Below are 24,164 nucleotides of genomic sequence, written 5' to 3'. Positions count from 1 at the left end.
CTAAACTGAGAGGTGCTTCCTAATGTCTATTTCCAATCTAAATTTGAATTTGAAGTGTCCGGTGCGGAGATAATAGACCTGCTAGTTTGAATCAAAGTGCGTAATCTTTTGATACTGGTTCCGATCAATGGATGTTTTAATCCTTTCAGGGACAGCGGTGACTACATTGGACAGCCTATCATTTTATCAGGTTATAGGTTATCATTATTGGTGCAAGAAAGGGTTAAATGGAAAAAAAAACCCCACTTCCAATGGAGATTCACTGCATTTAGTCTATAAATGTTTATCAGTAAACGGTAAACCATCCCTAACCCCAACGAAAAACTTATTTTGACACTCATTAAAATGGAAATGGACCCAAAAAAAAAAAAAAATCATACAGGACAGACCTGAACTGAACTGAACCATGCTTAGTGGAATGAATAGAGCTCACAGGTTAACCCACCCCAGCAAAGTGGTCCCACACTACTGGACCATGCACTGACCCATGTTGGCCTGCTCCTGCTCCGTTCGGCCTCTTCATGTGGCTGTGTGGGCTGAGATCAACGGGGCTGCCCCTAGTCTTACCCAGCGGAAATCCCTAAATTAAACCCCCCCGCGCCGCCTCCCCAAGGGGTGACATCAACAGCTGGCACCCCGGTCAAGGGGGATTTGACGTAATGTTTTGCAAAGGGCTGGTGCTTGTCTGTCAGAGAGTGGAAGCAAAAGAAGGAGGGAAAACAGCAGGCTTGAAAAAAGGAGAGGAAAAGCAAGTGGAGGAGTAAGATGGAAGGAAGCATCAAGAGAGCAATGGATTGCACTCATCAGTAAAAGCAGACAGCTAGAACAAGGAGTGAACCAACTGAAAAAGGGGAGGTGCAGAGATTGGAATTCTTAAGCCCCTCATATTCTTGCTGACCCCCCCCAAATACAACCAATGCCCACCTAACGTAGTAATGCAGCAACCACTGGCCTGGCCTGCATACTGTGCTGCCAGATATCGCTTCCACCCCGCAATTTACAAGGTCGATGTGAAAGGCTTACAGTTTAACTTGGCCCCTAACAAACAAAAGGGAAGGCCATTTTACAAGATGGTTTCATGATGGCTTGACCTCCACTTTTGTGAAGTATTAGCTCTGTATGAGATGTTGAAAAGGAGTCATATGTAGTTAAAAAAAAAAAAAAAGTTTTTACTGAAACATGACAGTGCTTTTTAAATCGCCTCGCTCTCATTGTCCCAATTGCTGACACTTCTGAGACGCGATGAACATCGGGGATGTTGAATTTGCCTGTGCAGTTGAATATCAGAAATCAAATGTCCCTGAAGTCATAGCAATCGGAATTCAAACAGGAGTTTATTAAAAATAAATCAAGAAATAAAGAAATACCTGCAATGATTTTTTTCAGAACTGTTACAGCTATAAATGACAACGTACGGTAAAATACGTATTGCGTGCAAAAAATTAAAAAAATATATTTTAAAATTTAAATATTTCAAAAACCTGATGTGCAAGAAAAAAGTAAAGCCACTTTTGAAATCAGCACCAAAAATAGAATGATGAACCCATAAAGCCGTCTCTGATTCAAATTTGCTGTTGACAAGTGAAATGGTTGAGCACACTTTTGATCGCTTTTACCCTTTTAACAGTCGCTAACTTCTTTCTACCAATATTAAAAAGCCCAATATAATCTATGAAGTTTTATGTTCTCCTTTATTCCAGACCATGTCGTTCTTCTGTAGCAACAAGCTTCTGCCTTGATTGTTACTCCATCTCTTTATGGTGTATTACTAGTAATAAATATACCCTATTTGTAGCCTCAAAAACGTATACAGGTGTCCATGTCGTTCAGTGGGTGCGCGTCGCCATTGCTATCGCTTGGTGAATTCCCAACATGGCCTCCAAAGCCTACGAAATATCAGCAACTCCCAATCAGAGGAAAACTGTTTTCTTCCATATTCTATTTGAGGGGAAAAGCAAATCCACATATTTCATATTATGGATAAGATAAGAAATCTTTTATTAGTCTCGCAATGGAGAAATTCCCAATTAACAGCAGGATAAATCGGACCATTCAAGATCCGGGGCATTTTTCAACTGACTAAAATAGCTTGAAAAAGAACATTCTGAGCATTCCAAATCTAAATTATCTTGCAAACCTGATTAAAGGACAGAACAATTAATAGTGGCATGCGCCATTGAAAAAAAACACCTGTGCACAGTTTCTCAACTCAACTCAACTGTATTTATAGAGCACTTTGACTATAATTCTACTGTATTTTCATTATCTTTAAGGAAAAGCAAAGTTTTCTAAATCCGAACAAATCCGAAAATGACCGGAATGTCTATTCCAGACATGCCCACACCGCTTCGAATCAGATGGCTGCAATCGCTCTCCGTGTGAGACCGCGGGTGCCATCTCACACTGAATAGTCACACTGCCGTCAAAGGTAGAAACTGCATCGGGACAGACCGGAACGTCTTCATTTGGTTTTTTGTGTGGCCTTGAGAAAAAAGGGGCCTGGGAAACCAAATCAGCAAGTCTCCATTTCACAGAGACAAGAAACCACAGGGCACGCAAAACAGTTCCCCACAGACTGTTAACAATGCTCACTCCTCCAGTCCGCCTCCTCCTCATCTGTCTAGATCTGTTGCAAACTGACGGGGACATGTCCCTTGGCTCTTTTGTAGCCACGATTAAAGGCATTCCTTTCCAGTTCAATCAAAGGCTGTTACAAAAATATTCTGAGGCAAGACACTAACAGCTTCAAAAACAAATACATGGACAGAAAAAGAGGGGGGAAAAAAAATAAATAGTAGCTGTGGTGAGAAGTCAATAATATTTTCCCCTTGCATAGGCCTGCGGATGTTCTTTTTTCATTTGCCAATAATCAGCGAGAGGGCTCGCTAGTTCATCTGTTGCCAGCCAGCGTTGGAGGAAAGGAAGCTCATCAGTCTCCACCAATCAATGACTGGCGGTTCATCGTCTTTTGAAAAAGAACGGGTGGATTGAGAACTTGATGACGTGTCATTTACGGTAATGTTGACAGACTCGCTCCCTCGCTCAAACGCTTGTTTAATTGAAAAGAGTGTCAACAATAGAAATGTTGCTCACCTGATAATTTTTTTTTTTTTTTTTAGCTTTGTGTTGCGAGCCAAAATTTGAAGTATGAATTGAAGTATGAGTAAGTTTCAGATACGGGAAGTGGGGCTGGGGGGAGGAGCAATTGGATACACAGTCAGCTGTTTGTTGAACAGGTCAAACACACAAATCCGAAATTCCAGCACAGGCCAACCTGACTCCAGCTACCTATTGCCACTCAATAGGCCACGCCCCTTAAAACCCCACACTTAACACAAGAATACAACACTTTATAAAACCAGTTGTTTTCTCTTTGATTGTGTTCATACAAAAGAGTTAGGGCCAAAAAATTAATACAATGTTCGAATCGTGAAGGCTGCAAATTGGGAAAAAAAAAATTTCATCATTTTTGGTCAGGTGGTAGGTTTCCTATTTCATGAGACGTGATCAATTGAAATGATAAAGCCACAGTTTTTTTTTTTTTTTGCTTTAGTGTTGTAATTTGGTTTGTGAGTTGATGATTTATGATTATGCCACGCTTGACAGTGAACACTTAGAAAAACCCGAAGTCAAAGTGTTGACCAAATTAACAATTAATTGAAGTCGAAATGAAATTCATCTTGAATAAATCTGAAATTTATTGAAATTCAGATTCATTTATCGCGTATGTTTGTTCAGAAATACATTGGAAGAGGAGATTGGGGAAAAAAAGTATTTAAAATCACAATTGCAATATTTAGAAGGGGTGGGAAAGAAAGGCAATTTGATTCCTTTTCAAAATCATTCAGCCCGATATAAAGTGCAAGCTTGATTAAAAATCCAAAATCTGTGATTTTTTTTGTGGAAAAAAGAGGGGGGGAGGGGGCTAGAACAGAATAATGACATTTTAATTTCTTTCAAATATTTGATATAGGTGTCAACTGAGAAACAAATTGAATTAAACTTGTTCAAGTATCACAGTATACTAAATAAAGTAGGTTGGACAATTCTTGAGATACTTTGCCATAAATGCAATGTTTGAGCTGGGCAGATCAGGTTTGCGCATATCAGCAAATACTGTCATTCAATTTTAATATCCAGAACCGAGATAAACACGCGCACACATTCGTTCTGGATTGATTCGCAAGTGACTCAGTCCCAAAAACCTGCCGTAAATAGCCTTCTTCAAAACGCCCCAGCTCCTTTTGTGCTCCCAAACCGTTACAAGCGAGCACATCATTTAATCCATCATAGAAAGAACTGACATTTGTTGCTTGCAAAAATGTTGGCCTCTTCGCCGGACCTGAATGGAAAGTAGTCTGATTGCTCGAGATACATTTTTGGTGTGCCCATAACACACCCACAAACAATTTCAAAAATTATGATGCCTTTGTTGAGTCATACAAGATCAACATCAAAGATGGAAGCGCCCCGAATAATAGGCCAAGTTTGTTGCTGGAGGCGCACATGCATGTGCTTGCATGTGAACATACAATATCCACAAATGCTGCGCAGTAGTACCGAGAGACGCAAAACGATCATGTAACACGTTAACTTAAAATGTCCCGACAAGGGATCAAACACTGTCTGCTTTGATAATTGGACAAGGATTGGTGCAGCCCACAGTGCGTGTGTGTGTGTGTGTGTGTGTGTGTGTGTGTGTGTGTGTGTGTGTGTCAATATTGCATGTTGAGTTCAAAAGAGAAAGCAGAGTGCCACCACCGGTTTGTTTCTCAAATATCACATTTGTCCTTGGCCTAATCAACCAGCAGCGGAACCTTTGCACACACAGAAAGGCCAAACTCCTTTCGTATGATGCCAAATTTTGTATAAAAGGTTAACGGGTGGACTACTAGCTCGAAGTCAAGTCAGAGAAGCTCTAGTTCACGCGGGACCCGAATGAGGAAAAGCAGTATAGAAAATGAATGGATGTGTGGAGGTAACATTCGGATGCTGTCTCGTAGGGCTGGATCAGTTTGAAAAATAATCAAATTGATTCCTCCCCGTTCAAATTGGCGATTGCGATTTCATATGTGATTTTTTTTTTTTTCAAGGTCCCTTTCCCGTGTACTTGTGAACAAACACGGACGGGCAATACCGGTATCAATATATTAATATCAACGATATCAATATCAACCATATCCGATTTATTCTACATTAATCTTTTGGTCTTGGACGCTAAAAAATGGAGAATGAACCTTAAAGAAATGTGAAAGACAATTTATTTAGTGACTTCAATTTGAATGATTCAACACTGACTTGCAGTCTTTTTACCCAATAACATGGTATGCTGTCCACCGTAGTAAGCGCTGTCCTTGAAAGGGTTAAGCGTTTGCTCCGACAATTTTACAAAACCCCACTAAAGAAGCGATGTCACCCTATATCAGATTAAAAAAATAAATAAAAAATCACATCGTTTCATGTTTCACGAAACAATGATATGTAAACATGTGGACTGCGCCGAATTTATAGAGAGAATACAATCCGTGGGAAAGCATTAGTGGGATGACATTTCCCTACCCTGGCCTGCATTTACCTCATTTTTATCTGTTCTTCAAGAGTTTTATGTGTGCCATCATTTCACTGCATAACTGAGTTTTCTTATGATGGAACGGCGGCTGTACGTTTTTTTTTTTTTTTTAAAGTTTAGTGAACTACTTTTTATTTCTTTGCTTTCACATACCTTAAATGTGTTTATTTGTAAATGCTTTTAAATGCATTTTTAATGATGTGACGCACCTTGTGTATGTAATGCGCTATATAAATAAAGCTTCCTAGCCTTGCCTATTGTGCAAGGAGGTAGTTAGCATTAATAAGGAGCAATTACATTGATTATACAATAAGTTGGGCGCCTGTACATGTACTTTTTGCACGAGCCAACGTTCCGAGCCGAGCCTTGTCCCTTTGAACCATGTTGTGTCCACATGAATGCACCGCCGAAAGGTGTCATGTGCCAAGTGAAAAGCGGTCTTGGAAACTGTCCGAATTGATACCTGTTGTTAAATTTATGCCGCAGAACGTCATTTAAGCAAAATGGTCGTTTTAATCCATTCTCGCTTGTACTCTGGAGTTGGGAAAAATATCCTCTTTGTCTCTACTCTTTCATAGCATTTGGAAAAAGCATCTCCCTGCAAATGCAAGCAAACGAGCAGGAGACATTAGTGCTTCTGACCCGTTTAAAAAAAAAAAAAAAGGGTGTGTCTTCTCTGCCTCATTTCATCAACAGTTTCAGCCTGCATGCAGTAACATTTACCACAAAGAATGACTTGAAAATGAAATGTGATCCCATAATGAGACCTGAGTAATTAGCTTAATTTGCTTTGATGTGTTCGAAGGGAGGTTACTTCATTAAAATGTTTATATTCTCTAAAAGGCATGAGACTAAGAAGTCAAAGAGGTCAAAAGTTAAAGGGTGTCGCACGTTACGGAAAACTGACTTTAATGTGCTCAACCGAACAGTAAGTCCACCATTTTGAATTTACTATGGAAGTTTCCATGCTCCCCACACACCTGATTCAAACGAACAGAATCATCATCGGGCTCCTACAGAGCTTGCTGATGAGCTGATCACATTTGAATCAGGTGTGTGGAGAGCGGCCCTCGAGGACGGGAGTTACTGACCGCTGATCGAAACCTGGGTGAAAACCTATGAAAGTTCGCACACACATCAGGCCTTGCAAAACCAGTTATGTTTTTGAGGATTATTGTGCAGTTTCTGAAAAATGGCTCAGTGGTGCCCCGGATTGAAAATGTCATCTAGTAGACCGATGAAATTATACCTGGGCACCTGGGGACACTAAAAACGAATTGATCCAAGGCCAAGCATGATATCACGCAACCATCATTGGCTCTCAGTTTAAACGATCATCAACAGTATTTAGATCTTTGACCAACTCAAATGGAACTGACTATATAGCTAGCAACTGTATCCCCAGATAGGTGAAATGTGTCAAGTCATGAAAAACGGAATCCATGACTAACTTCCTGTTCAGGTTAGTTTGACTCACTTTTAGTGAGCACCGCATCCATGCACACAATAAAACGTACGAAGGCTACCGACAACAACTCGGAGCGCTCCATCAGCCTCAGGCTAGCACTACACTATACATTTCAAAGCTCCGAGTTCAACATCAACACAACACTTCCCTGTCATAACAGTTCAGCGGCTTGCTAACCCAGCGGTTTGTTAGCATTGCAGTGATCCCTCTTCCATGTAGACACGGAGGCCACATCCACGCGTCCTCCAGGCTTCCTCTGGCCCTCCGCTGGCCTGCAGGATATCGCTCACGTTTCCACCACATCATGAAGAGACAAACGTCTAACTTTTCACATTGTCAATCACTTCTGTAAATCCGAAGCGGTGCGCGGAGACAAGTATGGAAGTGGGTTTACGAAAAGGTACGCAAAGTAAAGAATAAACAATTTTATAGCGTGTCGTAGTGCATCTGAAGCTGCTAAACCCACCTGCAGAGTTCACGTGAGGCTAGCTGCCCACTAGCTATATCGTACTCTTGAGTAGTTCATGTCTGGTTATTGGTTACAATGTGAACATTTAGTGCTAAATCGGAGAGGGATGATGTGAGCTACAAAAGTGACTTTTTAAAATTGCACTAAAAAGTGAAAAAATAAAGAATTAAGTCATGTACGATATGAGTATTGGCTGGCGGCATTTATCGACTCTATTTGAAAGCAAGCATCCGTTTTATATGCCATGTCTAGACAAAGAAGAATTTCTATTTCAGAGATCTGAGGGTCCGTTTTGTATTGCATTGTTCTTTTTTTTTTTGTTGTATTCCTTGCTTCTCACGAGCCTGCTATATGGTAGTCAGATTGAGCCTAAAACCTTAGCATTGGAATCAAAACAAACATGTCTATTGAAATGATGCGGCCGCGGTCATGTGTTCCGCTGCATTTTGGACATGCTCAACTGCTGGTGAACAGTAGATGTCATCCCCACTAAGTCGCACAGAATAAACTACAGCTGACAGAGATACAGTAGGTCTGCCATGGGTGTGGTAGGTCGCTGCCATGTATGTTTTTGGAAAATGGGAGGAATACCCGGAGAAAACCCATGCAGGAACGGGGAGAATGTGCAAACTCCACACAGGAAGGACGGAGCCGGGATCGAACCAACGACCTCTGCACTGTGAGGCCGACATGCTAAACAGTCATCTACCGGGTAACACACACACATATATAATTTGGAGTCTCACAGCTCTATATGTGTAAACATTGTAAAATATGCCATGCTAAACCATTAGAATATACACACTGCCACATTACACGTAAATCATCTGCCATAAACAAAGGGAGCATAGTTGACTGACAGTTGACTGAATTAGACTTTAGGCTTGGATGTGGTCTACCCAAAAATGTTCTTGGCGTGCAAAAAAAAAAAAAAAACATTCAAAGATTCCAAACTAAAAAAAGCCTTCAGATGATAATTTTACCCTGTACGTCATAACCTAATATTATGTCACCCAGTAGGAAAGGACTTTTTTTATTTTTTGTTTTTTTGCTTTTCCCCTCCATTACTGAAAGAGAGGGAAAAGTAAACACAAAATACACAAAAAATAAATTAAAGGCTTTTCCACATTATTCGTGATCTTCTCCAGTGTTCATGTGGGCACGCTATCCGCACACTTAGCAACTCCTTAGCAACTCGCCGGTAAATAGTTGAAAACAGCATCTCATATGTGGCCCTTTGCTGCTCAGTGCAAGCGATTCCCTACCAGCGTGCGGTGTGAGATCATAAGGTGAGTCATGGGAGATTTTTCAATTTCACTTGACTTCACGATGATTCATTCATTGCAAATATACCTTCGTTTATCTGTCTACTTCAGCTTTGCAGAGTTGTCCTGCGGGGTAGGGTTGTATGTTCAACACAGAGAGGCGGGGTGGTCGGAGGGGTTAGCGGCGGTGTGGGCACGCGGCCAAAAGCATGGAGCTCCTCGTGGAATGCCATGGAAAAATGAGACAGGAATGCAGTCTCCACTGAGCAGTGTAAACAGGCTGGGCTGACAGAAATGCTGCCACGCCGCTTTGAAGTCGCTTCAATCTACTCATCACACACAAAAAAAAAAAAAAAACAGGCGCACACACGCACCCACACACTCATAAAAAGACAAAGAATGATTCTGGAAAGGGTGCAAGGCATTCCACGCACACAGGTGATGCAAAGATGGACCAAATCTACTTTGTATGGGGGGCTACTGAAGTTACACAAAAGCTTGTTACACTTCATGCTTGACATGACGAGTGAGATAGGCATATAATCTCACGAGACCTCAGTTCAACAAATCGTAGTGCAGAGAAGAATTGTGATGCCAAATGCAGCCTTTTGAATGAAATGTGTGGGGTGGTAAGGTGGTGCATTTGGCTATCCTTGCACCTATGCATCACAGTCAGACACTCCGGATAAGTTAATGGAAGACTCTAAATTGACACTTCAAGTACTTAAAAAAAAATGAGAATGTAATCTGTGTACAAATTTGAACTGTGTTCTAAGGGCAATATTCCGCCGACTTTGGCCAATTTATTCCATTTTTTTTTGGGAGGGGGGGATTCCCAAATATGGGAATCTGCATCAGCCTAAAAAAAAAAAAAAAAAATCCATCTTGGTCCGGCCCTAGTTAGTTTACGTATACAATGTCTAGTTCTCTTCTGTTGTGTCATTTTTACATTACAGTTCAACTGGGAATGACAAACAGCTACAAGCAAGCATCTGTGGTTTCACATTTGGAGAACAGCGAGCACAAGAGTGGGGGGGGGGGGGGTTGGACCCCAGAATTCTTGGAAAAAGTGTAACTTAGTAAGTTTAAATGCATCTGAATACCTTTAAATTATGTTTAAAGCATGTAGGCGGGTTAATCCAACCAAAACAATAATTGGCATGGTATTATATATTTTTTTATTCCATCTATTATGAACTAGCGACTGGAGGATGGTAAACGAAGGATCCCTGTACAACAAATCACGAGTGTGGGTGCAACGTCAGCGTGCAGACTATGAAGTCAAAATATTCCTCAGGGCAGTGTGTTTCACCCTTTGAGGGACAGCGGTTGCTACAGCGGACATCTTAACATGATATCAGGTTACAGGGTGCATGAAAGGGTTAAGAACAACCGAGGAAATAAATAGTATGGCCGCACATGTATTTACTGGGTAAAATGCAATCGACGATATTTGTAAAAGCAACAGAAGCAACCGTGACCGTCTTGTCTGCACCCATGCCTGTGCAGACCCACACTGTCCATTCACACAAAAATACAGAAGCCCACACTTGCCTCCCCTGAACAGGCAACACTTCCAAGCTGCTGGCCCTCTGACTGGAGGGAATTTGACGACGCAACCTTTAGAATAACAATAAGAAAACCTTTATTGGTCTCACAATGGAGAAATTCCCAATTTACAGCAGCAAAGTTATGAAAGGAAGAAAGTAGAAGAACAAAAAGTATAGGAGCTGCTGTAAAGGCAGCCACTCTCTTTGACTGTATAATTGCACCCGCCTAACCCCTAACATATACTATACACTCTTCTGTCAGCGCTGGCCTTTCAAAAATCTTTGTTGAACGTGCAGCGGTGATATCAGACTAAGAATGTCTCCGGAGTAGACAGCAGACATGCAGGCACCGGAGCCTCTACCTCACTGTTGGAGCCAGTAGGCTGTGGAATCCACTCAAGTGGGCAGGTAAACACATAAAACAGTTGCCCTTTGGAACACCACTCTCATCATTCTGCCGTTCCATCCAAAGTGTACATGAACTTTTTTTTTTTGTTGTTGATTCTCATCAAAGAGGTGCAAAAGTGCACAAAGTTTTGGAGACATACTGTAGTTTATGCTGGTACAGTAAAACCTTGAAGGCCTTTCCTACCAAAACGGTCCTTTTAAAAACATATTTGACCATGTTTTGGCCTTTTCCCGTGCCATGATAATATTTGTCAAGAGAGGGCGTGGTGTGCTGCTAATGAAAAATTTGGACGATGAGGTGCGACGACATCGTGCAAACCGTGCGAACGCCGAAAGTGGCTGGGACTCGTACATCTAATGCACAGTTGGATATTAGTTTATCATTCAACCACTGAATCCCGAATCCATTTGAATGGGTTACTACTGTACCACCTCGTCCCAAAAATTAAAAGTCCAGTTTGATCAAATGGTAAACGTTAAACAGGATATATCGTTCTTATGTCCACCAAATGTTGTCCAGAGTGCTTTACCAAGCCTTTCTCGAAAACGGCATAAAGAGTACACATGCAGCCGTTAACCTACGGGAAGGTTATCCTTTCAAATCATTTACTTTAATTTCCCGGATTCCGCTCCATACACTGACCAACGGCACATCTTTTGATAAAGTTTTAAAACCATTCGTTGTCTGTCGCACCAGCTAGCAAGCACTAAGCTAACCATCTCTACGGTCCAACATCTAACTCCCTTTGTGCTTGCACGGCATCAGAGGCAAACAGTGAGGTAAAGACAAAGGTGTTGATACGCTGCCTGAATCGCCATTATTGATAATTGCACAGTGGTGACCCATGGACGATGGAACTCGATGCGCAGTGCGTCATCTGCGTTTCGAGTTTCCCCCAGGTACTACAATTTCCACAATTGTGTGAGTAGCAAGATGTAACTTGCAGAGATGGGTATCGTTAGACCGGTCAGTTCGTCAGTGAGCTGTCGTTACTAATTTAGGCATCTCCCTTGCATGCTATTTCCACTGTCAATGTACTCTTAAGGGACAAAAGTTGCTTTAGCGCTGATATTGCCCGTACTTTTTCAAGCGATGTCAAATAAAACATAGACCTATTGAGAAATATTTGCCCCTGCGATTGGTGACATGGGGCGAGATGTTCTCTCATTGTTTTGCAGGACTGCACCGCCTAAGTTAAGATGCAAAGATCAACAGCACTCAGTTCTGGATGCAGTGGACAAACCTAGCAATGCTAACTGACAGTACCTCACCCTAAACATTGAGCAAAGTTAGGTGACACATCCAAAATATCGCTCCAAGTCCCCCGGAGAATGAGGTGGTTTGACAAAGATGGCATTATTTATACATTCTTCCTCATTAAAATATTTTTGGTACGTAATTACAGAAGAGGCTTTGCGTATTGAGCTTAGAAGAATTCTCCCTCAAACTGTAAAACAAAAAACAAAAAAAAAAAAAAACACATGGCGCCTTTCTACCACGGCGGCAACAATCTGATGTCGTGCTTCCTACTTGCAGCAGTCGTCTGCGCTGCCTCTGTGAGATGAAAGGTAAACGAGAGTCTAGAGTTAGTCTGTCATCAATGCTATGCAGGCAAATCACATGCAGGCTTTTAAATTGGCACTTGCTGGTGTATTCTGGTACTCGGATAAATCTCTTCACTCAAGGCAGTTTGCCGGTGGTTTACGGGGCAACCACCACCGCGAGTAGACACAACTCTCCTTGGTCACGAGGCTAACTCGAGCAAGGCTACAGTTTTATCTTTGCCCTGTCTGCTAACCTGGAAGCACGAAAAATGTGCAGACTAAACTCCGTTTATGATCTGACGGCGGAAGTGGTTGAAGAGTTGGCGCCGCATAACTGTGGAGCAGAGTGACAAAAGTTGCCTTACTGGTGCTTCTGGATGTGTGCTGGAGTTTATCGAGGCAGGTTTGAGAATGCATTGATGTCATTTTCGACATTTTCGTAGTCTAGGGAGCATACAAACGTCACAAGAGCAATGAATGACATTTTCTCTTTGTCATGTGGTGTCATTTTAATAATTTTTTTTTTAATTGCACCATTTTGCGGTGCCAGTAATAGGAAAAAAACAAGAGAACATCACCATAGGACCAGAACATTTCCTCAAGAAAATGGTACGGCTTTGAAGTTATGATTTATTGGAACAATTGTTAACTTCTATTATGACAGGAATGCATTCATCTTCTATTTTCAGTGGCGCTTATGCTCATTTGGATGAGGAAATGGAGATGGATGACATCCCAGGAGTGAGTTAGGACTGGGCAATTAATCAAAATCTGATAATGATTTCTATTTTGTCTTTTCACGATCATAAAAAAATAACCAAAAAAATGTAATTCAATCAAAAACATTTGGTTTGTGTTGACAAGTTCCAAGTTGTGAAAGCACCCTGAATGCACTTGTGTTGCTCGCACCAAGCATGTGACCTGTTAACCCCCCACCCCGTTGTTTATTGTAAAACTAAACGCACAACATTTATTTCGATATAACTTCATTTGTCTCTGGCCTTCCTGTGTAGAGCTTGCATGTTCTTCCCGTGCATGTGTGGCTTTTCTCCGGGTACTCCGGTTTCCTCCCACATTCCAAAAACATGCAATGCAGGTTAATGAAACACTCTAAATTGACCCTTGGTGTGAGTGTGAGCGCGAATGGTTGTTCGTCTGTCTGCCCTGCGATTGATTGGCTGGCAACCGGTTCAGGGTGTGCCTGAAGACTATTCCTGTTTGATATCGATGTTTCTGATACCAATATGGAAGGAGGAGCATGATCACAACTACGAACAGCAGTACTATGTTTTGGAAGACATTTCAAGTTTCTCTTCTCCTTTGCTTTTTTTTTTTAAACACAATAGTGGCAAACATCACATACTAAGTATGGCTTTTCTAAACTGGTCCAAAGTCCTATATAAAGGTCCCATGAAAAAAAAAAACATAAAAAAAAAACATTGTTCTATTTAAATGGTAATTATAGTATGAGGCAGAACTATTTCCAAGCAAAAATGAAAATAAAAGTCTGCCATCACAGAAATGTACTTGAATATGAGCGTGTCGCGATAACGTGCAACAATTCCATGCAAACAATTGCACGTGATACGAGCCCAGTGTCCAAAAAATAAAATCAAAATGCTCAAAATGGGCCTGAGTCAACCATGGGGAGTATCAATCATGAATTGGGTTCAGGACACATTTGAAGGTAAAAAAAAAAAATGGTAATTATAGTATGAGGCAGAACTATTTCCAAGCAAAAATGAAAATAAGAGTCTGCCATCACAGAAATGTACTTGAATATGAGCGTGTAGCGATAAAATGCAACAATTCCATGCAAACAATTGCACGTGATACGAGCCCAGTGTCCAAAAAATAAAATCAAAATGCTCAAAATGGGCATTTGCCTAAATTGCCTCAGTCAACCATGGGGAGTATCAATCATGATTTGGGTTCAGGACACATTTGAAGGGAAAAGAAAAAACCAAACACGTGAATTCAACTTAAGACTCTCAACAGTTCAAAGTGTGAAGGTACTGCAAATGTGAATGTGGATGTGTGTTTGTCAGTACGTGACCTGAAATTATCTCTCACCCAAAGTCAACTGGTTAGTATCCAGCTCACCCGTGAACTTCATGAGGACAAGCGCCATTGAAAATAAAGGCATGAAATGGCGGAATCCCCTCGATGAATGTTGCTTGCCTTCAGTAGAAAGGATTTCATTGAGTAAATTAATGCTGCCTGGAAGACTGTCACAGTTGGATGTAGCTCAACTTCCTATAGCTGATCTAGATAAATGTGTTGAAACTTTATAGGCTTTCATTTAAGCTTTTATTTAATTCACAAAAAGACAATCAACCAAATTATAAACGGTCCATTAATTTGCCCGTCTTTAGTAAATAAAGTATCTATGGAAGAAAAAGTATTGTCACGACTTCATGAATGGCATTCCTCCATGATACAAAGGAATTCAGAATTCCGCTGTGACATTCTGCACTTAATGCCGCTGGGCAGGGACAGAAGTAGACAACGCAAGCAGGACCCTGAGATAAGTTCCACTGAGTGGAGGAAGATCAAGTCAGCTTGACAATAGGGAGCGAGCTGGTCCTGCAACCCGATCTCGCGTTCCCTCCATCAGCGGTCTCACATTTGACCTTTACATTTCCTCTGCTGGCTCTCCTCCTCTGGCCCTGAGGGCGCGGAACACTATGGAGACCTGCGCGTCTCCGTGACGCTGTGCGAGCCGTCGGCACAAAAGAGGGTGACCTCATATGGCATGAAAGGAGACTCAGGAGCGCCGTCTCAACCGGAGTCAACTGGAGGGTCTACAACGCTGACAGTCCTGATTATGAACCGTCACCTGAGTCAAGTTTGCCTGATGAGCCGAAGAAAAACAAGCCCCGTATCAGATTTTCTCGTCTCCTTCCTGATTGATCAAATCACAGCTCTAATTGAGCAGTGCTGAGAGGAAATGTCCGACTTGGCGGCAGGCGAGCGAGAAAAATGTGACAATAACTTGCCTGCACTTTTCCTTTTGCTGTGGTATGGTCAGAGGATTGGTTCGTGCTTTTTTTGTTTTGTTTTGTTCTTTGACGGACATGTGAGGGGAGTACCAGGAATAAAGTGGAACCAGAATTTCCTGATCCATTTTTGTCTCAGAGCCTTTGTAGACAAGCCAACACATCTCTTTGACTGACTGCACGCACACACGCACGCACGCACACACGCACGCACGCACACACACCTGCAGCACTCAAAAGGAGACGAAAGGTGAATGGAGTCAAACTGAAGACTGTCGCGAATTCTATCAATTTGTGGCAGCTCAGCAATAAAGACTGGGTGTGAAGCATCGCTTTTGGCTTTGTTTGGTCCATTCAAATTGTGCTGGTGTGTGGGTGGGCCGCAAATCATAACCAGCATTAACAGGCTTTTATATTCCAGGAATCAGCACGGAGTGGCAAAGGCCAGCTGCCACTCTGCCAAAATGCAGCGCGCTGAGGCTCTTTCCCTGGGAAACCACATCAGACGCAAAGCAACGACAACAACCCTGACCTTTTCGAGCACTCGGCGTCCCTCCTTTTCACATTCACACCTGCTTATCATTGCGGGGTAATGTGAAAATAACACAGTGGCAGATAGAGGGGGTGTAGGGGTGGGGGGGGTAGTGCATCAACATTGCACTCTTTAAGTAAACAGCAAGACGCCAACCTCCAGGTTGTGTTAACCTAATTTTGAACACCTGCTTTACAGGCTGAAAGGTAACAACGGAGGAATGCTCTGGCCATATTCATATTTGTTTGAAACACTGGGCCTGCTTTCTTTTCGCCAATATGCACAGCACATGTTCGTTTGCTCGAGCTGTTCATTTCATGACACCTGCTGCGCAATCTAATAAAATCATACATTCAGGGAGCTACAGGAGGCGAGCAGTACTTTAGAATCACCTATTAGCATAAGGCAGAGATGATATTGTGCGCACTGCCTAAAATACGTACTATGCCAGGGTTTCCTTTCTGATTTTTTCCCCTTACACGCTTTCCACTGATATCGATCACGTGTCTATTGCAAAACACACGCACACATATATAACGTATTTTTCACACTAAAAGGCACACTGGATTATGAGGCGCACCTTCAATAAATGGCCTATTTTGTAATTTTTTTCATACATTCGGCGCACCGCATTATAAGACACAATTTGCAATGCATCCACTAGATGGAGCTACGCTCAAGGAAACGCCAACAGAACGATCAGATGTTCGTAAAACTTATTTACTAAAGCAGCGACCCAGTTCACTTAACCAACAGCAAGTTATAACATTGACTCGTTAACGTTGAACTCTCTTGCCGCTGCTCTATTTCCGTGTTCAACTGCCGAACCGATCGTCTTACGTTTGAACTCTGCGTTGTCAGCATGTTTCGAGAAAGGAGCCATTTTGGGGTCGAAATATTACCGTAATGACCATACGCAAGGCACATCGGATTTTAAAGCGCGCTGTGAGCTTTTAAGAAAATGGAAGGCTTTTAGGTGCGCCTTTTAGTGCGGAAAATATGGTACATAACATCAATTAAGGATGTAGAAGTGAGCTGTGTGAGGCACAAATGCACGAGAGAAATCATAAAGGCAGTTTGGACACGTGGGACCCAATGGCAACGTGTTACTTGGAACGTTGAAGAAACATTTGATGATTTCGACAGTTTTCGACACGAGGAAATGTCCTCTTGTTATGTATTGGTTGTGACAGTGCAGTTGCCTCTCGCCTTTCAATCACAGTTCAGAAAGTACATTGCCTGCTGAAGCGGTGACTCATTAGATTCAAGACGAGCTCAGTCAGAAGTGAGGAATCGAGACCGTCTTAAGTGTAATGTCCTGACCATGTTAGGTAAGACGTAGGTGTGTCCCTGCGTGCATGTCATTCTGGGAGAGCAGTCCCATACTGTTGCCTGAACTATGAAATCAACGGCGGCACATTAAAGCAGCTGTTTCGTCATCACGGCGCACCCGATTAATCCATGGGGAAACACAGGGAGCAGATGTGAGTCATCGCCGTCGCGTAGACTGCTGTGCACTTCATGCTAAGTAAGGCAGTCTCTCGATGAAGAAAAAAAAACAAGTGGTTATCTATGCTCTCTCTCTGTAATTCTTGGCACAAGTACGCGGGAGACATGCTTTACCACCGAGCAAGCCGCCAGGGCTTCACGTCACTCAGGTTTCAAAAGTAACGATATATCATTAGCCGTCATGCTAGCGCTTATGGTAGGAATCTGTCAAGTATACATCGACGGACATTGGTGTTTTCGGTGATTAATAATTGCTGTTGAATTTTGGATCGCTTTCTTTCTTCTCGGTTTGTAATTAATAGTGGGTGTATCCTATAAAGGTAAAGGAAGAACATCTGCCCAGGTTTCGAGACCTCCCATGCAGGAAAAGCTTTATCACTTGCCTGAGGGGCAAACCACTAAAATCCCAGCTGCTCAAAATATATACAAGCTTGGATAAAGCAACAAAAACGAAACAGTTATTGCTTACATAAGTCCGCCTTATCAGGTTACACCATCTTAGAGGAATCAAATAAAGGTTTATTGAGCCAACCGAAAGACATGCATACAAAATAATGATTTTAATATTGGTAATCATAATAATAATAATAATAATACATTGCAAGACTTCAATTTAATATCATTAGATTGGTGTATTTCCTGTCACTATAGGCTGCTGTGTGGGTAGGGTTGTTTTTTTACATTTTAAACTATCATACATTATATATACAGAATACAGTGACCAAAATTAGGCTGTTTTTTTTCCTGGTGTAAAATTTAATTCACAGACAACCCTGAAATGTATCTAATTCATATTGTTCAGAATTGAATAAATACGTTTTATTCAATTTTCTGATCCGCTTTATCCTCACAAGGGTCGCGGGGAGTGCTGGAGCCTAATCCAGCCGTCATCGGGCAGTCGGCGAGGGACACCCTGAACAGGTTGCCAGCCAATTGCATGGCACACAGAGATGAACAGCTATCCGTGCTCACACTCACACTTAGGGACAATTTAGAGTGTTCAATCAGCCTGCCATGTAAGTTTTTTGGAATGTGGGAGGAAACCGGAGTACCCGGAGAAAACCCACGTAGGCCCGGGGAGAACATGCAAACTCCACACAGGGACGCCGGAGCTGGAATTGAATCCGGTACCTCTGCACTGAGGTCGATGCGCTAACCACTGGACCACCGGGCCGCCCTCATAATAGCCAATAATAGTAATAGTAAAAAAAATAAAAAAAATAAAAAATGCTCAAGAATTGTGGTCACTTTGAGGCTGATGGGCAGACACAGATGCAGTTCCGATTGATTATTTTTTAAGCAAATATAGTCTTACTCCCATGTGCTATTTAAGCCAGAAAAAAAAAAATCACTACTGTGGCTCTGACGTCAACTCCCACTATAGCCCAACATCTAATTTAATAATGTTTCTACAGAAGAAAATAAAGTTTGCCGCTATGCACAGTTTACATTTTATGAAAAAAAAAGTTGATTACCTCAAAATGAAACCAATCTGTCATTCGTTATGAAGTCAAATGTTATTTGCTCATATGTATTTATTGTCCTTTAATTAACCAAGCCAAAAAAAAAAAGCTTTTTTATTCAAATACACGCCGATTTAATATTATTTTCAGGAGATCCAAAAATATTCTAGAGCTGCAGCCCCAAATGTCTCATAATAATTCCACCGCATAATACGACTGGTTCAAGTAAATGATGAAAAGCCCCAAATGAATATGAAATTCATGCCACTTTATGATGTCAACTTCGGTCCACAACTGGAACTCGAAGCACGCCAACCTAAAGTCAACACTGAGGAAGACCATTTCTGAGCACCTTTTATGGATGAAATTGTGCACGAGTCAAACACTACTCAGTCGCCGGTCAGTATTTTCATTCAAACGTGCATGCTTACGAAGAACCGTAACGGCTGAAGACAACTGGCTCAACATTTCAGATTTGCTTTCCAACATTCCCTTAACATTAATGAACTTTTGACGCCGCGTGCGGCTGACACAACGACGTACAGATCATGTTGGAGCCGATGCTGGCAGGGTTCTAACAGTGTGGCATGTTTGTCTCATCGGGAGGACCTCAGAAGTTAGACAGTTTAGTAAAAGGAGCCACTACTGTCGCCTCAGGAGAGATGGATGTGTCGGGAGATCAGCGCATGGGGTGTGAAAGGATAGCAGCGAGGGAGTGGAAAGAGGAGGGGTGCGTCTCAACACGCAGCCCCTCTGGGTAGATGGGCAATGACATCCAAAGCACTTCCTCCCACCAAGGGAACATGTTCAGTTCGAGAGACAAGCAGGGAATCTCAGACATTCATCACAAGGGAGCGCCATAATCGGTGGCAGAGGCCCGGAGGAACATCGGGCGGTGTGATTGTTCTTTATCTGGCTGCATGTACTCGGCCTCAGTGTGCTATCTGTGCATTATTTTACCACATATGTGAGCGAATTCGGAAAAAAAATAAAAATCACATTGATTTGAACTTCAGGCTTGTTCATTCAAAGCAAAGACAAAAGTCACTCTTGTGAAATTATTCAAGGAAAAGCTTTATCGAGAAATGAATTCACTGGAGAAAACAATGATGAAAACTCAACTGGCAGGTGAAACCCAATTGCGCGAAAAGAAGTGGAGCTGGCTGAGTAAGGTTTCCACATTCGGTCTGTTTTCCACATTACATGCTGGCCCTAAAAGAGGAGATAACAATTCCAGGTGCTTTGCTGCTGCTGCTACGCACGACACGTCTCTGGGAGTCGTAGCGGTTTCACGATCATTACTTTATCAGACTCGAGAACACGGGGGCAAAATACTCCCAACAACCAGGACGACTACTTCCAAACTGACTTGCAGATAATGAAAGCCGCCACTCCCTTCAAAAAAAGCTTAATTAGAGGCTGTAGTATTTGAATGTGATGAATCTGGCCCTAAGCAAAGACCTCTGACACTCCTTTGGTGTGTATCCAATTGAAATCGCACAATCAAAGGGGGGCCTTCAGGCTAATGAAGCAGAATGTAGGAGGCAGGTGAATCAGACAGAAATCAAAAACATGCCCGATGAGCTGTCAGACCCCCAAGGAGAGCAAGATTCTTGCAGGTATGCGTTCAGTGATTAAGAGATTCTTTTCAAAATGCGGAGAAGAAAATAAACACCCCACTCGACCTTGTCAAATATAAACCTCGTGAGGTACTAAAGTCTAGGAAAATAAATAAATAAAAATCACTTCAGTATTTCCCTCAGAAATTGCCAACACAGAGATAAGACAATACTAGACTATAATGCTTTTCATGGAGGAAAACGTCATGCCTAAGGCGGTAATTCCCAACCAGTGTGCTGTAAGAGACCATCAGGTGAGCTCTGGAAAATGATACAATTTCACTTCATTGGCCCTATTTCGGGATGCATGATAACTATCGGACCACGAGTTACCGATACCGCAAAAATCACGTCAGTTGTATCGACCCGAGAGCGGCAAAATTAGATCTTTTGAAAGCCGACTCAAAAAATATTGTCTGTACACCTAGAACGAGCGAAAGTCTCCTTGATTCAAAAAACAATATTTACGATTGCTTGCTAGGTTTCATTCACTTGAATGATGGCCACAGCCGAGGTTTCTTCGGCAGTCACCCGACCCGACGGCCGTGGCACCGCCTCAGAGGCGGCCTGCTTTGGCCGCAGTATTCGTACATCGGACAGTAATCACCTTTTTAACTGTTACTTTTACCTTTGTTGTTATGTACTATAATCGTGCGGACTTAAAACATTGGATTACAGTACAAAGTGATAATTTTTCACCATACAGGTACTTTAAACATCCTGGACCGGATCACCGACCAGTGGGGCCTCCGTGGATTGTCGCCAGGTTTGGCGGAAACAACGTAAATGAATAAAATAAAAAAGCTATGGCTATGCTAATGGCTAACAGTGAGAATCGGATTAAAAATAACGGATGACGAACCGGCAAAATGTTGCTAGAAAATATACTGTATAGAAAATACGAGTGGGGATGATAAAAAAACGCCACCCATGTTATTAATAGGTACTGATACCCATCACAACATTTCAAATCGATCATCGCCTCACCTTCTAAAGTGACAAGAGTTCAGAAAGTAGCAAAACATGTGGCTGTACTTTTTTTTTTTATATCACCCTCTGACCGAACTAATTTAGTAGGAAGTGGGATTGAAATCTTTTACTCTCTTAAGATCCAACAACAGATATATTAGTATACAAAAAAAAAAAAAAAATGGTGCATCATGTTGGGCAGCTGAAGGATTTAATGCAGAGCAGCATTTTCAGGCCATTGATAAAAAACTCAATTTATTGTATTCGACACAAGTCATCAGTAAAAAGTAAGGACAGAAAATGTATCCTGATTGTATTCTGCTATATGGGCTCATGTAGTTATGCAAGGGACACCAATATATGATTCATAGGTAATATATTACTGTAAGTGCACCAATTACAGGCTCCGAATGACTGCCACATAAACAGAAGAAGAGAATGAAAAAAATGGCCTCAAAGTATGACTTTCCTAAAAGGACAGTACTGTAAAAAATAAATATAAGCATACCAACAACAGACATAGAAAGAAAGAAAAAAAAAAAAACCTTGTGTACAAAAGGAAACCGATAAGCAACGTGGAGTGACGATAAGAGACAAAGACCGTACATGCAGAAACACGCCGGCATCGGGGAGGTGAGGGCCTTCCACAAAACACCGTGAGCTAAAGGTGGCAAAACATGCGTGTCTGAAACGGAGACAGAAGGTAGAAACGAGACTGAGGTGCGTGTCTTACAGTTGCACACGGTTGTGTAATCTGGGCTTCGTCATGGTGCTTTGACAGGCATCTCTGTAGGGTTCACTTCCTCTAAATTGGCCAGATGAATATGTAATCTGTCCTCTTTCATCCCGCTACCCTTTCTTCCATTCCCGGCCATTTACTTAGCTTAGTCCGCTCTGCTGCTGATTAGGGGGGGTATGAAGACTGCAGACGCGACGTAGTCTACAAAAGCCACACAAGGTCAACCTGCTTGGAGTCAACAAGCAGCCTAGAAACTTGAAAGGCTTTTTTTAACAGCGAATTAACACCGCAGAGGAAAAGTTCAAGCGTAGCTAATCATCATTTAAAATGAATGCCCATCATTTTAGACAACAAGGCGGAGCATCCAGCCATTGATGGAGATATTAGATTAGCATCACAACTGAAAGGAGAGCAAGACCACAGGTTGAGGTAATATTTTTTGTGCTTTTGTCACAGTTACATACTTCAGCAAGAAAAAAAAAACGAAAGAAAAAAATATCTCCAACAGAGGGCTGCTTTCACTTGTTATCCAATCTTCCTTGGCCCCCCCCTTACCCTTCTCCACCAGAATTTGGTTTCCAAGTATTCCAGTCTACATGCAGATTAGGAAAGCACTCAGCTTGGCAGGCGATCTGCCGTCCACATCAAGCGCATCAAATGCGTTTGGCCGCCGTCTCCTCATCCTATTATGAATCTGAGGCTCAAGACAGGCGCAGTCGCAAATACACCTGATAGTTTCATTCACAGCTGCAAACAGGTGGCAGCCGTGGGAACATTAAAGATCCACTCATTAAAGCTAAGCCCTCAAACGGGACATCATGCAGGCATCGGACAAATCAAACTGTCAAACTAGCAAATACATCCAGGAGGAGTACTTCGATCCCCATTCACGCAAAAACTCAAATCCAGAAACGGCTTAGCCTACTTTCTTTCTCCTTGTTAAATTCCAGTTGCACATTAAGTGATCGGACAGTGTCAGTTTGGTTGTATGCGAGTACTCGGGAGTACAGCTGCACTATTGGACATCATGGGATCCTCTTCTCTTGGAACAACTTCATGGCTGAGGACAGCTGGCTTGATCTTGTCTTTCTCAGCCAGGGGTCGACTTGTTTAACCATCCATAATCTGAAATGTTTACCAAGGGGTCTTTTCCAGCTGCTTGTGATGTCTTTGGGATACTAACAAGCGCTTCATTCTATTTGGATCGTATGGTTGCAGAACGATGTCCTGAACAACATGTGGCCTTGAGAACTCGTTGTGTGAAACAGCACATGCTGTCGTGTGTAGTAGCACACGGGTGTGTGTGTTTCCCACCGCTTTCTACGTTAGCGGCGGGGTGGAAAAGCTCGATGCTTTGTAACTTGATGCATGCTGGTAATGCCGTTTTATGCTTTCGCGCAAGCCTTTGGAGTGTGCGCAAGTGTGTGTAGGGCAGAAGGGTTGAATGTGTCGCACATCCGTCGGAGGCTCCCGGACAGTCCGGCAGAGGGCGAGGAACAGCTGGCCTCTCATTGACAGGCTTTAATTGTGCGCAGTTAAGATTTCACTGCAATGGGGGGTGGGGGGGGGTGTTGATATTGTTCCAACTGGAGAGACCGGTGCTCCTGATTGTATGCTCGAGACTAAAGCCTAGAGATTACTGAGGGTGTTGTATTGCCATGCAGGCGGGGGAACTATTCTGTCTCTTCGGACTAGAGTTACCGTGGAGACCAACGTGGTGACCATCATGGCGGCGAATGCTAATCAAAGATCCTGATCAAGCCCAAATATTAATGGGATGCAAAAAAAAACAACAAAAACTATTAACGGCAACATTAAAAAGGCTAGTGGCAATATTATGAACTGACTTCCACCTTATGCTTGCTCTACCCACCATTTGTTGACATGACACAAATCTGACATGACAAATATAGAAGAAATGCTCATATATGACCCGTTACAATGACAATAAAGATATCTTCAGCCTTATTTGTATTCTTCAGATGACGTGGTCATTCAATAGAAGGCACCAGTGTTTCCAGGTCACAAATGCACACGCAAAACAAACATTTCCACCCCTC

The 24,164-nt window shown here is 42.3% G+C and overlaps 1 protein-coding gene across 1 annotated transcript in view; it reads right to left on the bottom strand.

The window, feature by feature from the left end:
• rnf43 (ring finger protein 43) overlaps positions 1-24,164 on the bottom strand; it is an 84,799-nt gene that overhangs the window by 32,766 nt on the left and 27,869 nt on the right. The gene's annotated exons all lie outside the window — the stretch shown is intronic.

The sequence above is a fragment of the Hippocampus comes genome, unplaced genomic scaffold (assembly GCF_001891065.2).
Source record: "Hippocampus comes isolate QL1 unplaced genomic scaffold, H_comes_QL1_v1.1 scaffold177, whole genome shotgun sequence".
Lineage (NCBI taxonomy): Eukaryota > Metazoa > Chordata > Actinopteri > Syngnathiformes > Syngnathidae > Hippocampus > Hippocampus comes.
This window is presented reverse-complemented; position numbering and strand designations above follow the sequence as displayed.